Raw genomic sequence first — 17,964 nt, 5'->3', positions numbered from 1 at the left:
AGAGAGAGAGAGAGAGAGAGAGAGAGAGAGAGAGAGGAGAAAGGGGATCGAGCGAGCTGTGCAGGAGCGTGGACCTTGTTTCTCTTTTTGTCTTCTTGTGACGACGTGGCTAGCACGGGAGGGCGCCCCTTGCGCGACTCTTAAGGGCATGAGCAATGGAGGCCCCTTGCGCCCCACCTTCTCTCTTCCCCTTTTCCCACATTTCCCTTACTTTTATCCTAGAGCGGCTAACTCCTCTGCAGGAGACCGCCTCCTCTCCAAAGCATCACCCGAACCTGAATTGCAGGATCCGAGCCGAGCTGGCCCTGCGGAGCAGCACCATGGGGCAGCCCGTTGGGCATGCCCTAATGGGTTTGATAAAAGGAAGTGACCGCCAGGAGATTATATCATTATGGAACAAGGGGTCGTTTTACTAGGTCAATGTCACAACTGCAAGCTGAACATATATGTTTAAACTACATGACATTCATCATGGCTTTTTTTACTAGCTATCGTTGTACACATTACATTCGCTGAAACACAAAACATGGTTAACCAAACACGTGGAGGTAGCAGTGCCATTTACCATTTATATATAAGAAGAAGCCAGTACTGAAAGTTTAGTGCAAATTCAAATAACTAATCTAAGTGAAGTCGTCCTAGTTGCCTCCATACAGAACCACCTTTGCTCCAAACTTAAAAACATGCAGACATTAAACCACTCCTGTTCAAAAAGCCGAGAACAAAATCCAAGCTGACATACTGAGCCCACTGTTCCATAGCACAAACGGCTGACTCCTATCAAAGAACCACCTCGTAAAAAACAAGTCGGAGGTCTCAGACTGATGCGACTAACGCAAAGATTCTAACTCGAGTATAGCGGCACATATGGCAGATATGGTGTCTGGGACTCCCCGAGGGTGATGATCTTTCTCACTTTCCGACGATCCATATCATAACACCTTAATGTTTTACAAAGTGGCCCATCTATGAAGAAGATCAAGTTACATTCTGTATCAATCGCAGTCCATTCAAATTTCAAAGTAACGTTGAGCAACCCCTCGAAACTTTTTGACGTCTCCATCTTGACCTTTGTGCTTCAAATTCCAATCTTTGCCGGGATATCCGTCGAAAGCGTAAACTTCTAGTTGAATATCACTATAATAATTATTATAAATAGTGTTCAAGCTGACATAATGTAAGCGACCCTGCTGTAACTGTTGAATGAAATCAAGAAATACATTACCGCTACAAGGGATATCGAAGCTCAACCATGATTCTCCCTTGGTGTCCACGACAGCTATACAAGGACGCCGATCACAAATAGTGCGGAAATGCAAATAGCCGTTAAGAAAGACAACTGTCGGTCGAGGACCGGATATCCTGAAATCTCGGTCCAATCCCTTGTCCTTGTGAATCCATCCGCCAGTCTCCGACGAATACACATCCACTCAGATGAAGTAGAGGATCACATCCAGCACAAACACATGGAAGTGGGCGGACATGGCCGGATCGAACCCCAAATGCACCGTGTCCACTTTGCCTACAGCCTGACCAGGGTCAGGCAACCGCCCACTCCTCCGTGGCGGGGTTGCACAGGACGTACGTGAACTCGTCGCCTCCGGCGGAGGCGTCGTACCGGCGGCAGAGGAGGAGGCCATTGCAGCAGTCCAAGAGGTTGAGGCGGCGGTGGCTGGGAAGGAAGGAGAGAGAAGGGCAGATGAAAGGGCAGCCCCTACTGGACGCATTGACGAAGTGCACGGCTGATATCGGGAAGCGGTGCTTGTTGGTGCTGTTGTAGAAGAAGCCGGTCAGCGGTTGGGAGAGCCTCTTGCGGTGGTCGGGGTGGTCGATGAGATCGACCCAATGCTTGGAGACGGCCTTGCAATGGCAGACCACCTTGGCGGGTATGCGCGAGAGGATCTGGACGAGGAGGTCGTCGGTGAGCCTCTCGATCGCCATGCGGCTGCCCTTAGGCCTGCACGTATGGAAAGAATGGATCAGCGAAGATGGCGGGGCAAAGGTTCTTGCGATGATCGATGGTGGTGATGCCCCGCGTACCTTGCACGAGCCTGCCGAGCGCGACGAACTGCCAAAACGGACATGCCGGAAGAAGGCAGCGGCCGCGCGGCCACCATGAAGCGAAGATGGCCACGAACAAGGGTAAACCTAACCATGGAGCCTGGAACTTTGCCGTGACGTGGCCAATGGTCCACGCGTGAGAGTCTAATAAATAGGCTAAATTGTAGCATGTCACACACGCGCACGGCACCATATGAGAACTTGCCCAACTAGGATTTCCAAAACCTTTTTAGAGATTCAGCCAAAGATTAAGAATTCTCTCTCTCTCTCTCTCTCTCACTCTCTCTCTCTCTCTCTCTCTCTCTCTCTCTCTCTTAAGTATATATGAACAGGTGATTCAATTAATGTTTGCAAAAAGTATAAACCCTCACCTCAAGCTCACCGGCGCCCTGCACAAATCTGATCCACCGCGGCAGCCACCTGCACCTCCCTTGGGCGCTAGCTTTAGGTTGTGGGCGTTCATGGGAGTACACCCTTCCCGGCCTGTCGCGGCTTGAGTAAACATGTCTGTCGAGGAAATCTTCAGCATGATGGAGGTGAAGGAAATATGCCCTAGAGGCAATAATAAAGTTATTATTTATTTCCTTATTTCATGATAAATGTTTATTATTCATGCTAGAATTGTATTAACCGGAAACTTAGTACATGTGTGAATACATAGACAAACAAAGTGTCACTAGTATGCCTCTACTTGACTAGCTCGTTGAATCAAAAGATGGTTAAGTTTCCTAGCCATAAACATGAGTTGTCATTTGATTAACGGGATCACATCATTAGAGAATGATGTGATTGACTTGACCCATTCCATTAGCTTAGCACTTGATCATTTAGTATGTTGCTATTGCTTTCTTCATGACTTATACATGTTCCTATGACTATGATATTATGCAACTCTCGTTTATCGGAGGAACACTTTATCTGCTACCAATCGTCACAACGTAACCGGGTGATTATAAAGGTGCTCTACAGGTGTCTCCGAAGGTACTTGTTGAGTTGGCGTATTTCGAGATTAGGATTTGTCACTCCGATTGTCAGAGAGGTATCTCTGGGCCCTCTCGGTAATGCACATCACTATAAGCCTTGCAAGCAATGTAGCTAATGAGTTAGTTGCGGGATGATGCATTATGGAACGAGTAAAGAGACTTGCCGGTAACGAGATTGAACTAGGTATTGAGATATCGACGATTGAATCTCGGGCAAGTAACATACCAATGACAAAAGGGAACAACGTATGTTGTTATGCGGTTTGACCGATAAAGATCTTCGTAGAATATGTAGGAGCCAATATGAGCATCCAGGTTCTGCTGTTGGTTATTGACCAGAGACGTGCCTCGGTCATGTCTACATAGTTCTCGAACACGTAGGGTCCGCACGCTTAACGTTCGGTGACGATTTATATTATGAGTTATGTGTTTTGATGAACCGAAGGTAGTTCGGAGTCCCGGATGAGATCGGAGACATGACGAGGAGTCTCGAGATGGTTGAGACGTAAAGATCAATATATTGGACGACTATATTCAGACATCGGAAAGGTTCCGAGTGATTCAGGTATTTATCTGAGTACCGGAGAGTTACGGGAATTCGTCGGGGAGTATATGGGCCTTATTGGGCTTTAGGGGAAAGAGAGAGGGGAGGCTGTGCGCCCCCCAAGGCCTAGTCCGGATTGGACTAGGGGGAGGGGCTGCGCCCCCTCCTTCCTTCTCTTCTCTTTTCCCTTTCCTTCTCTCCTACTCCTACTACATGGAAGGGGGGAATCCTACTCCCGGTGGGAGTAGGACTCCCCAGGGCGCGCCATAGTTGAGGGCCGACCCTCCCCCTCCTCCACTCCTTTATATACGGGGGAGGGGCACCTCATGGACACACAAGTTGATCTGTTGATCTCTCCCAGCCGTGTGCGGTGCCCCCCTCCACCATATTACACCACGGTAATATCGTAGCGGTAGCATCATCAACACCGTCATCACACCATCGTGCTGACGTAACTCTCCCGCAAAGCTCTGCTAGATCGGAGTTCGTGGGACGTCATTGAGCTGAACGTGTGCTGAACTCGGAGGTGTCGTACGTTCGGTACTTGGATCAGTCGGATCGTGAAGACGTACGACTACATCAACCACGTTGTGCTAGTGATAAAACAAGAAACAAAAAGATTCGATTGCAAGATCTAAAGATATACCTTCAAGCACTCACCTCCCCAGCAACGGCGTCAGAAAAGAGCTTGATGTCTACTACACAACCTTCTTCTTGTAGACATTGTTGGGCCTCCAATTGCAGAGGTTTGTAGGACAGTAGCAAATTTCCCTTAAGTGGATGACCTAAGGTTTATCAATCCGTGGGAGGCGTAGGATGAAGATGGTCTCTCTCAAACAACCCTGCAACCAAATAACAAAGAGTCTCTTGTGTCCCCAACACACCCAATACAATGGTAAATTGTATAGGTGCACTAGTTCGGCGAAGAGATGGTGATACAAGTGCAATATGGATAGTAGATATAGGTTTTTGTAATCTGAACATATAAAAACAGCAAGGTAACTAATGATAAAAGTGAGCGTAAACGGTATTGCAATACTAAGAAACAAGGCCTAAGGTTCATACTTTCACTAGTGCAAGTTCTCTCAACAATAATAACACAATTGGATCATATAACTATCCCTCAACATGCAACAAAGAGTCACTCCAAAGCCACTAATAGCGGAGAACAAACGAAGAGATTATGGTAGGGTACAAACCACCTCAAAGTTATCCTTTTTGCTCGATCTATTCAAGAATCCGTAGTAAAATAACACGAATCTATTCTTTCCGTTCAATCTATCATAGAGTTCATACTAGAATAACACCTTAAGACACAAATCAACCAAAACCCTAATGTCACCTAGATACTCCATTGTCACCTCAAGTATCTGTGGGCATGATTATACGATATGCATCACACAATCTCAGATTCATCTATTCAACCAACACAAAGTACTTGAAAGACTGCCCCAAAGTTTCTACCGGAGAGTCAAGACGAAAATGTGTGCCAACCCCTATGCATAGGTTCATGGGCGAAACCCGCAAGTTGATCACCAAAACATACAAGTGGATCACGTGATATCCCATTGTCACCACAGACAAGCACGACAAGGCATATATCAAGTGTTCTCAAATCCTTAAAGACTCAATCTGATAAGATAACTTCAAAGGGAAAACTCAATCCATTACAAAAGAGTAGAGGGGGAGAAACATCATAAGATCCAACTATAATAGCAAAGCTCATGATACATCAAGATCGTGCCATAGAGAGAACACGAGAGAGAGAGAGAGAGAGAGAGAGAGAGAGAGAGAGAGATCAAACACATAGCTACTGGTACATACCCTCAGTCCCGAGGGTGAACTACTCCCTCGTCATGGAGAGTGTCGGTTTGATGAAGATGGCCACCGGTGAGGGATCCCCCCTCCGGCAAGGTGCCGGAACGGGCTCCCAAGAGGTTTTTGGTGGCTACAGAGGCTTGCAGCGGCGGAACTCCCGATCTATTGTTGTCTTCGATGTATTTAGGGTATATGGGAATATATAGGCGAAAGAAGTCGGTCAGGGGAGCCACGAGGGGCCCACGAGGCTGGAGGGCGCGCCCAGGGGGGTGGGCGCGCCCCCTGCCTCGTGGCCTCCTCGAAGCTTCCCTGACTTGCACTCCAAGTCCCCTGGATTGCTTCCGTTCCAAAAATAACGCTCCCGAAGGTTTCATTCCGTTTGGACTCTGTTTGATATTCCTTTTCTTTGAAACACTGAAATAGGCAAGAAAACAGCAATATGGGCTGGGCCTCCAGTTAATAGGTTAATCCCAAAAATAATATAAAAGGGTATAATAAAGCCCATTAACATCCAAAACAGGTAATATAATAGCATGAATGCTTCATAAATTATAGATACGTTGGAGACGTATCAGCATCCCCAAGCTTAATTTCTGCTCGTCCTCGAGTAGGTAAATGATAAAAGAAAGAATTTATGAAGTGTGAATGCTGGCAGGTGCACAGGTTTGATCAATGATAATTTCAATCACCTTTTCTAGCATCATTATATGTCATAACAGCAGTTCATCTCATAAAACTTCTCAAGATCAAGTAACAAGTTATTCACATGTTAAAGCATAGATCATAAACTTTCTTGAAAACTAGCAAATTTCATTCTCAGTCATCAAACAATTGCAATTCATCCTATTTTCAGGAAGGGTCTATGTCAGAGCTTTGATTTAGCAAACTCCACATACTCAACTATCATATAGTCTTCCATGATTGCTACCACTCAAAGCATATTCTTAGAACAAATAGCATCCATCAAACACAGAGAAAGATAGGGGCTTAGTGTTTCGCCCCCCAACTCACTTATCATATAGATAATTGTCAACAATAATAATTCATGATCAAATATATTTGCATGGACATATATGCTTAGATCTTTCCCCAACACACGATGCTTGCCAACTAAAGAGTAGGTTGGAATGAGAAGAAATACTACTGACTCTTGCATAAAAGTAAAAGATAGGCCCTTCGCAGAGAGAAGCAGGGATTTGCAGAGGTGCCAGAGTTCGATTTCTAAATAGAGATAAATACTTTGAGAGGTATGCTTTCATTGTCAACATAACAACCAAGAGCTCCCAATATCTTCCATACTACAGACATTATAGGCTGTTCCCAAATAGAATGGTAAAGTTTTTACTCCCCCTCCACCAACAATCACCAATCCATGGCTTGCCCGAAACAACGGGTGCCTCCAACTAACATCAATCCTGGGGAGTTTTGTTTGCAATTATTTTTGATTTGATTTTGATCTTTTGATCATGGGACTGGGCATCCCGGTTACCAGCCATTTTTCTCGTGAATGATGAGCGGAGTCCACTCATCTTGAGAATAACCCACCTAGCATGGAAGATACTGACAGCTCCTAGTCGCTACATGAGCGATTCGGGCATACAAAACAGATTATTATTTGAAGGTTTAGAGTTTGGCACATGCAAATTTACTTGGAATGGCAGGTAAATACCGCATATAGGTAGGTATGGTGGACACTCATGGAAGAAACTTGGTTCAAGGAATTTGGATGCACAAGCAGTATTCCCGCTTAGTACAGATATTTTGGCTAGCAAAGGATTCTAAAAAGCAAGCACCACATGTTGGAGGATCTATAACAATATAACTTCTATACAAATACACCCAAGCATAACTCATTACGTTGTCTTCCTTGTCCAACTTCAACTAATTTGCTCAGGTTTGAAAATAATTAATGGGGCTCACAATCATAGAAGATGTCTAAGATAGTATATTTATATGTGAAATTTCTCTTCCTTCAATATTCTGTCATGAATTGTTCAAGTGACCAATACAATGCTTGCTAACCTTCAATAAATTTACAACCTCTACTTCTTAGATGTGAAGTCATTACTCCCCATGGGATAAGCAAATGAAACATATATAATTTCTGATTTATGACATTCAACTCATTCAACCATTTACTCATAGGATATAAGTGAGGCACACGAGTAAATGACAAACTACTCAAAAAATATATAAGTGAAGATCAATGAGTAGTTAAATAATTATATAACTATGTGAAGACTCTCTCATTTAAGAATTTCAGATCTTGGCATTTTTTTCAAACAGCAAGCAAAGCAAAATAAAATGACATTGTAAGGATAGCACAACTCATGTGAAGAAGCAAAAACTTAGGTTTAACCGATACTAACCGATAATTGTTGAAGAAGAAAGGTGTGATGCCTACCGGGGCATGCCCAAGCTTAGATGCTTGAGATTCTTGAAATATTATATTGGGGTGCCTTGGGAATCCCCAAGCTTGAGCTTTTGTGTCTCCTTAATTCCTTTTATATGCCGCTTTCCTAAATCTCGAAAGCTTCATCCACACCAAACTCAACAAGAACTCGTGAGATAGGTTAGTATAAATCAACGCAATAACCTTATCATCCTCTACTGTAGCAAATCATAAAAATAATTATTCAACATTGCATACTAAATGTCTCTGCATATTTAATACTTCTATCCTCAAATAGAATCATTAAACAAGCAACAAATGCAAACAATGCAAACATAACAGCAATCTGCCAAAACAGTATAGTCTGTAAAGAATGCAAGATTCATCATACTTTCCTAACTCGAAAAATTATGAGAAAAATACTAAGCTGTAGAAGATTTATCAGAGCTCAATATGCAAAAAGTTTCAACATTATATCATTCTCTGATTTTTCTATGGAATTTTTGCAACAGCGGTAAACTTTCTGCTTTCAAAGAGCAACATGTACACTAGCCAAATAAGCATGGTAAAGGCTATCATTGACATTTTTATTGAAAATATATATGCAAAACATTATTCTAAATAACAGCAAGCAAATAATAACAAAATAAAATGACTCTCCAAGCAAAACACACATCATGTGGTTAATAAAAATATAGCTCCAAGTAAAGTTACCGATGAACGAAGACGAAAGAGGCGATGCCTTCCGGGGCATCCCCAAGCTTAGGCTCTTGGTTGTCCTTGGATATTACCTTGGGTGCCTTGGGTATCCCCAAGTTTAGGCTCTTGCCACTCCTTATTCCATAGTCCATCGAATCATTACCCAAAACTTGAAAACTTCACAACACAAAACTCAACAGGAAACTCGTAAGCTCCATTAGTATAAGAAAATAAATCACCACTTTTGGTACTATTGTGAACTCATTCTAAATTTATATTGGTGTAATATCTATTGTATTCCAACTTCTCTATGGTTCATACCCTCCGATACTACTCATAGATTCATCAAAATAAGCAAACAACACATAGAAAACGGAATCTGTCAAAAACAGAATAGTCTGTAGTAATCTGTATCAAACGTGTACTTGTGGAACTCCAAAAATCCTACCAAATTAGGAAGTCCTAATAAATTTGTGTACTAATCCAGAGCAAAAATAATAAGATCAGAAGCATGTTTCTGTGATTACCAAAATTAATTTACTAGGTGCAAAAGTTTCTGATTTTCAGCAGGATCAACACAACTATCACCGTAAGCTATCCTAAAGGTCTTACTTGGCACTTTATTGAAACAAAAGCTATAAAACATGATTACTACAGTAGCATAATCATGTGGACACACAAAAACAGTAAGGATAAATATTGGGTTGTCTCCCAACAAGCGCTTTTCTTTAATGCCTTTCTATCTACGCATGATGATGACAATGATGCTCGCATAAAAGATAAGAATTGAAACATAACGGGAGCATCATGAAGCATATGACTAGCACATTTAAGTCTAACCCTCTTCCTATGCATTGGGATTTTGTGAGCAAACAACTTATGGGAACAATAATCAACTAGCATAGGAAGGCAAAACAAGCATAACTTCAAAAATTTAAGCACATAGAGAGGAAACTTGACATTATTGCAATTCCTACAAGCATATGTTCCTCCCTCATAGTAGCATAATGAATGAATTCAACAATATGACCATCACCTAAAGCATTATTTTCATGATCTACTTGCATAGAAAATTTACTACTCCCCACATAAGCAAAAAATTTCTCATTCAGAATAGTGGGAGTATCATAAGAGACTTGAATACTATAAATTGTTTCCACATTAAAAGAGTAATGTTCAGAAAAAGGGTAATCATAATAGTGACAAGTTTTATAAATATAATCATCACTAATTTTTATAGCATAAGTTTCATCACAATAATCATCATAAGTAGCAACTTTGTTCTCATAATCAATTGTAACCTCTTCCGAAATAGTGGATTCGTCACTAAATAAAGTCATGACATCTTCAAATCCACTTTCATCAATATAATCATCATAAATAGGAGGCATGCTTTCATCATAATAAATATTCTCATCAAAACTTGGGGGACTAAACATATCATCTTCATCAAACATAGCATCCCCAAGCTTGTGGCTTTGCATATCATTAGCATCATGGGTATTCAAAGAATTCATACTAACAACATTGCAATCGTGCTCATCATTCAAAGATTTAGTACCAAACATTTTATAGACTTCTTCTTCTAGCACTTGAGCACAATTTTCCTATTCATCATACTTAGGAAAGATATTAAAAAGATGAAGCGTATGAGACAAACTCAATTCCATTTTTTTGTGTAGTTTTCTTTTATAAACTAAACTAGTGATAAAACAAGAAACAAAAAGATTCGATTGCAAGATCTAAAGATATACCTTCAAGCACTCACCTCCCCGGAAACGGCGCCAGAAAAAAGCTTGATGTCTACTACACAACCTTCTTCTTGTAGACGTTGTTGGGCCTCCAATTGCAGAGGTTTGTAGGACAGTAGCAAATTTCCCTCAAGTGGATGACCTAAGGTTTATCAATTCGTGGGAGGCGTAGGATGAAGATGGTCTCTCTCAAACAACCCTGCAACCAAATAACAAAGAGTCTCTTGTGTCCCCAACACACCCAATACAATGGTAAATTGTATAGGTGCACTAGTTCGGCGAAGAGATGGTGATACAAGTGCAATATGGATAGTAGATATAGGTTTTTGTAATCTGAAAATATAAAAACAGCAAGGTAACTAATGATAAAACTGAGCGTAAACGGTACTGCAATGCTAGGAAATAAGGCCTAAGGTTCATACTTTCACTAGTGCAAGTTCTCTCAACAATAATAACACAATTGGATCATATAACTATCCCTCAACATGCAACAAAGAGTCACTCCAAAGCCACTAATAGCGGAGAACAAACGAAGAGATTATGGTAGGGTACGAAACCACCTCAAAGTTATCCTTTTTGCTCGATCTATTCAAGAGTCCGTAGTAAAATAACACAAAGCTATTCTTTCCATTCAATCTATCATAGAGTTCATACTAGAATAACACCTTAAGACACAAATCAACCAAACCCCTAATGTCACCTAGATACTCCATTGTCACCTCAAGTATCCGTGGGCATGATTATACAATATGCATCACACAATCTCAGATTCATCTATTCAACCAACACAAAGTACTTCAAAGAGTGCCCCAAACTTTGTACCAGAGAGTTAAGACAAAAACGTGTGCCAACCCCTATGCAGAGGTTCATGGGCGGAACCCACAAGTTGATCACCAAAACATACATCAAGTGGATCACGTGATATCCCATTGTCACCACAGATAAGCACGGCAAGGCATACATCAAGTGTTCTCAAATCCTTAAAGACTCAATCCGATAAGATAACTTCAAAGGGAAAACTCAATCCATTACAAGAGAGTAGAGGGGGAGAAACATCATAAGATCCAAGTATAATAGCAAAGCTCGCGATACATCAAGATCGTGCCATAGAGAGAACACGAGAGAGAGAGAGAGAGAGAGAGAGAGAGATCAAACACATAGCTACTGGTACATACCCTCAGCCCCGTGGGTGAACTACTCCCTCCTCGTCATGGAGAGTGCCGGGATGATGAAGATGGCCACCGGTGAGGGATCCCCCCTCCGGCAGGGTGCCGGAACGGGCTCCCGAGAGGTTTTTGGTGGCTATAGAGGCTTGCGGCGGAGGAACTCCCGATCTATTGTTGTCTTTGATGTTTTTAGGGTATATGGGAATATATAGGTGAAAGAAGTCGGTCAGGGGAGCCACGAGGGGCCCACGAGGGTGGAGGGCGTGCCCGGGGGGGTGGGCGCGCCCCCCTGCCTCATGGCCTCCTCGAAGCTTCCCTGACTTGCACTCCAAGTCCCTGGATTGCTTCCGTTCCAAAAATAACGCTCCCGAAGGTTTCATTCCATTTGGAATCCGTTTGATATTCCTTTTCTTCGAAACACTGAAATAGGCAAGAAAACAGCAATATGGGTTGGGCCTCTGGTTAATAGGTTAGTCCCAAAAATAATATAAAAGGGTATAATAAAGCCCATAAACATCCAAAACAGATAATATAATAGCATGAATGCTTCATAAATTATAGATACGTTGGAGACGTATCATTTTACCGACGTGCTTTGCACACAGGTGGCTGGCGGGTGTCAGTTTCTCCAACTTTAGTTGAACCGAGTGTGACTACGCCCGGTCCTTGAGAAGGTTAAAACAACACTAACTTGACGAACTATCATTGTGGTTTTGATGCATAGGTAAGAACGATTCTTGCTCAGCCCGTAGCAGCAACGTAAAACTTGTAACAACAAAGTAGAAGACGTCTAACTTGTTTTTGCAGGGCATGTTGTGATGTGATATGGTCAAGACATGATGCTAAATTTTATTGTATGAGATGATCATGTTTTGTAACAGAGTTATCATCAACTGGCAGGAGCCATATGGTTGTCGCTTTATTGTATGCAATGCAATCGCCCCGTAATTGCTTTACTTTATCACTAAACGGTAGCGATAGTCGTAGAAGCAATAGTTTGCGAGATGACAACGATGCTACGATGGAGATCAAGATGTCGCGCCAGTGACGATGGTGATCATGACAGTGCTTCGGAGATGGAGATCACAAGCACAAGATGATGGCCATATCAAATCACTTATATTGGTTGCATGTGATGTTTATCCTTTATGCATCTTATTTTGCTTTGATTGACGGTAGCATTATAAGATGATCTCTCACTAAATTTCAAGGTAAAAGTGTTCTCCCTGAGTATGCACCGTTGCCAAAGTTCGTCGTGCCGAGACACCAAATGATGATCGGGTGTGATAAGCTCTACGTTCATCTACAATGGGTGCAAGCCAGTTTTGCACACGCAGAATACTCGGGTTAAACTTGACGAGCCTAGCATATGCAGACATGGCCTCGGAACACTGGAGACCGAAAGGTCGAGCGTGAATCATATAGTAGATATGATCAACATAGTGATGTTCACCATTGAAGACTACTCCATCTCACATGATGATCGGACATGGTTTAGGTTATTTGGATCACGTGATCACTTAAATGATTAGAGGGATGTCTATCTAAGTGGGAGTTCTTAAGTAATATGATTAACTGAACTTTAATTTATCATGAACTTAATCCTGATAGTATTTTGCAAATAATGTTGTAGATCAATAGCTCACGTTATTACTTTCCTATGTTTTATATGTGCTCCTAGAGAAAACTAAGTTGAAAGATAATAGTAGCAATGATACGGACTGGGTCCGTGATATGAGGTTTATCCTCATTGCTGCACAGAAGAATTATGTCCTTGATGAACCGCTAGGTGACAGACCTATTGCAAGAGCAGATGCAGACGTTATGAATGTTTGGCTAGCTCAATATGATGACTACTTGATAGTTTAGTGCACCATGCTTAACGGCTTAGAATCGGGACTTCAAAGAAATTTTGAACGTCATGGACCATATGAGATGTTCCAGGAGTTGAAGTTAATATTTCAAGCAAATACCCGAGTTGAGAGATATGAAGTCTCCAACAAGTTCTATAGCTAAAAGATGGAGGAGAATTGCTCAACTAGTGAGCATATGCTCAGATTGTCTGGGTACTACAATCGCTTGAATCAAGTGGGAGTTAATCTTTTAGATAATATAGAGATTGACAGAGTTCTCTAGTCACCATCGCCAAGTTACTGGAACTTCGTGATGAACTATAGTATCCAAGGGATGACGAAAACGATTCTCGAGCTCTTCGTGATGTTGAAATCGACGAAGGTAGAAATCAAGAAAGAGCATCAAAGTGTTGATGATCGACAAGACCACTAGTTTTAAGAAAAGGGCAAAGGGAAAGAAAGGGAACTTCAAGTAGAATGACAAGCAAGTTGTCACTCCCATGAAGAAGCCCAAAGCTGGACCAAAGCCTGAAACTGAGTGCTTCTACTGCAAAGGAAATGGTCACTGGAAGCGGAAATGCCCTGAATATTTGGTGGATAAGAAGGATGGCAAAGTGAACAAGGGCATATTTGATATACATGTTATTGATGTGTACCTTACTAGTGTTTATAGTAACCCCTGGGTATTCGATACTTGTTCGGTTGCTAAAATTAGTAATTTGAAATAGGAGTTAGAAAATAAACAGAGACTAGTTGAGGATGAAGTGATGATGTGTGTTGGAAATGGTTCCAAGATTGATATGATCATCATCGCACACTCCCTGTATTTTCGAGATTAGTGTTGAACCTAAATAAATGTTATTTGGTGTTTGCGTTGAGCATAAATATGATTAGATCATGTTTATTGCAATACGATTATTCATCTAAGATAGATAATAAATTGTTATTCTGTTTACATGAATAAAACCTTCTATGGTCATACACCCAATGTTGATGGTTTATTGAATCTTGATCATAGTGATACACATATTCATAATATTGATGCCAAAAGATGCAAAGTTGATAATGATAGTGCAACATATTTGTGGCACTGTCGTTTGGGTCATATCGGTGTAAAGCGCTTGAAGAAACTCCATAAAGATGGACTTTTGGAATCACTTGATTATGAGTCATTTGATGCTTGCGAACCGTGCCTTATGGGCAAGATGACTAAAACTCTGTTCTTCGGAACAATGGAACGAGCTACTGACTTACTGGAAATAATACATGCCGATGTATGCGATCCAATGAGTGTTGATGCTCGTGGCGAGTATCGTTATTTTCTGACCTTCACAAATGATTTAAGAAGATATGAGTATATCTACTTAATGAAACACAAGTCTGAAACATTTGAAAAAGTTCAAAGAATTTCAGAGTGAAGTGGAGAATCATCGTAACAAGAAAAAGTTTCTACGATCTGATCATGGAGAAGAATGTTTGAGTTACAAGTTTGGCCTTCATTTAAAAACAATGTGGAATAGTTTCACAGCTCACGCCACATGGAACACCACAGCGTAATGGTGTGTCCGAACGTCGTAACAGCACTTTATTGGATATGGTGCGATCTATGATGTATCCTATCGATTTACAACTATCATTTTGGGGTTATTCATTAGAGACAGGTGCATTCACTTTAAATAGGGCACCATCAAAATCCGTTGAGACGACGCGTTATGAACTGTGGTTTGGCAAGAAACCAAAGTTGTTGTTTCTTAAAGTTTGGGGCTGCGATGCTTATGTGAAAAAGTTTCAACCTGATAAACTCGAACCCAAATCAGAAAGTGCATCTTCATAGAATACCCAAAGGAAACTATTGGGTACACCTTCTATCACAAATCCGAAAACAACATATTCGTTGCTAAGATGGATCCTTTCTAGAGAAGGAGTTTCTCTAGAAAGAAGTGAGTGGGAGGAAAGTAGAGCTTGTAAGGTAATTGTACCTTCTCCCGAATTGGAAAGAAGTTCATCACAGAAATCAGTTCCAGTGATTCCTACACCAATTAATGAGGAAGCTAATGATGATGATCATGAAACTTCAGATTAAGTTACTACAGAACCTCGTAGGTCTTCCAAAGTACAGTCTGCACCAGAGTGGTACGGTAATCATGTTCTGTAAGTCATGTTACTAGACCATGATGAACCTACGAACTATGAGGAAGCGATGATGAGCCCAAATTCCGCGAAATGCCTTGAGGCCATGAAATCTGAGATGGGATCCATGTATGAGAACAAAGTGTGGACTTTGGTGGAGTTTCCCGATGATCGGCAATCCATATTGTATAAATGGATTTTCAAGAGGAAGACAGACGCTGATAGTAGTGTTACTATCTACACAGCTCGACTTGTCGCAAAAAGGTTTTTGACAAAGTTCAAGGTATTGACTATGATGAGATTTTCTCACTCGTAGCGATGCTTAAGTCTGTTCGAATCATGTTAGCAAGTTGCCACATTTTATGAAATTTGGCAAATGGATGTCAAAACTACATTCCTTAATGGATTTCTTAAAGAAGAGTTGTATATGATGCAACCAGAAAGTTTTTGTCGATCCTAAAGGTGCTAACAAAATGTGCAAGCTCCAGCGATCCATCTATGGACTGGTGCAAGCATCTCAGAGTTGGAATATACACTTTGATGAGTTGATCAAAGCATATAGTTTTTTATAGACTTGCGGTAAAGCCTGTATTTACAAGAAAGTGAGTGGGAGCACTACAACATTTCTGATAAAGTATATGTGAATGGCATATTGTTGATTGGAAATAATGTAGAATTTTTTGGAAAGCATAAATGAGTATTTTGAAAGGAGTTTTTCAAAGAAATACCTCGATGAAGCTGCTTACACATTGAGCATCAAGATCTATAGAGATAGATCAAGACGCTTGATAAGATTTTTCAATGAGTACATACCTTGATAAGATTTTGAAGTAGTTCAAAATGGAACAGTCAAAGAAGGAGTTCTTGCATGTGTTGCAAGGTGTGAAGTTGAGTATGACTCAAAAACCGACCATGGCAGAAGATAGAAATGAAAGTCATTCCCTATGCCTCAGTCATAGGTTCTATAAAGTATGCTATGTTGTGTACCAGACCTATTGTATACCTTTCTCTGAGTTGGGCAAGGGAGTACAATTTTGATCTAGGAGTAGATCACTGGACAACGGTCAAGAATATCCTTAGTGAGGACTAAGGAAATGTTTCTCAATTATGGAGGTGATAAAGGGTGCGTCGTAAAGAGTTACATTGGTGCAATCTTTTACACCGATCCAGATGACTCTAAGTCTCAATCTAGATACACAATGAAAGTGGGAGCAATTAGCTAGAGTAGCTCCGTGCAGAGCATTGTAGACATAGAATATTGCAAAATACATACGACCCTGAATGTGACAGACCCGTTGACTAAACTTCTCTCACGAGCAAAACATGATCATACCTTAGTACTCTTTGGGTGTTAATCACATAGCAATGTGAACTAGATTATTGGCTCTAGTAAACCCTTTGGGTGTTAATCACGTAACGATGTGAACTATGGGTGTTAATCACATACAGATGTGAATATTGGTGTTAAATCACATGATGATGTGAAGTAGATTATTTACTCTAGTGCAAGTGGGAGACTGAAGGAAATATGCCCTAGAGGCAATAATAAAGTTATTATATATTTCCTTATATCATGATAAATGTTCATTATTCATGCTAGAATTGTATTAACCGGAAACATAATACATGTGTGAATACATAGACAAACATAGTATCTAGTATGCCTCTACTTGACTAGCTCATTGATCAAAGATGGTTGAGTTTCCTAACCATAGATATGCGTTATCATTTGATCAATGGGATCACATCATAAGAAGAATGATGTGATTGACTTGACCCTTTTCCGTTAGCTTAGCACTTGATCGTTTAGTATGTTGCTATTGCTTTCTTCATGACTTATACATGTTCCTATGACTATGAGATTATGTAACTCCCGCTTACCGGAGGAACACTTTGTGTGCTACCAAACGTCACAACATAACTGGGTGATTATAAAGGTTCTCTACAGGTGTCTCCAAAGGTACTTGCTGAGTTGACATATTTCGAGATTAGGATTTGTCACTCCGATTGTCGGAGAGGTATCTCTGGGCCCTCTCGGTAATGCACATCACTATAAGCCTTGCAAGCAATGTAGCTAATGAGTTAGTTGCGGGATGATGCATTACGTAACGAGTGAAGAGACTTGCCGGTAATGAGATTGAACTAGGTATTGAGATACCGACGATCGAATCTCGGGCAAGTAACATACCGATGACAAAGGGAACAACGTATGTTGTTATGCGGTTTGACCGATAAAGATCTTCGTAGAATATGTAGGAGCTAATAAGAGCATCAAGGTTCCGCTATTGGTTATTGACCGGACACGTGTCTCGGTCATGTCTACATAGTTCTCGAACCCGTAGGATCCGCACGCTTAAAGTTCGATGACGGTTATGTTATGAGTTTATGTGTTTTGATGTACCGAAGGTAGTTCGGAGTCCCGGATGTGATCACGCACATGACGAGGAGTCTCAAAATGGTCGAGACATAAAGATCGATATATTGGACGACTATATTTGGACACCGGAATGGTTCCGGGTGAGATCGGGATAATACCGGAGTACCGGGAGGTTATCGGAACCCCCCGG

This window comes from Triticum aestivum, chromosome 7B, assembly GCF_018294505.1.
Source record: "Triticum aestivum cultivar Chinese Spring chromosome 7B, IWGSC CS RefSeq v2.1, whole genome shotgun sequence".
Classification (NCBI taxonomy): Eukaryota; Viridiplantae; Streptophyta; class Magnoliopsida; order Poales; family Poaceae; genus Triticum; species Triticum aestivum.
The sequence above is the reverse complement of the archived record's forward strand: the minus strand, read 5'-3'. Positions refer to the sequence as shown.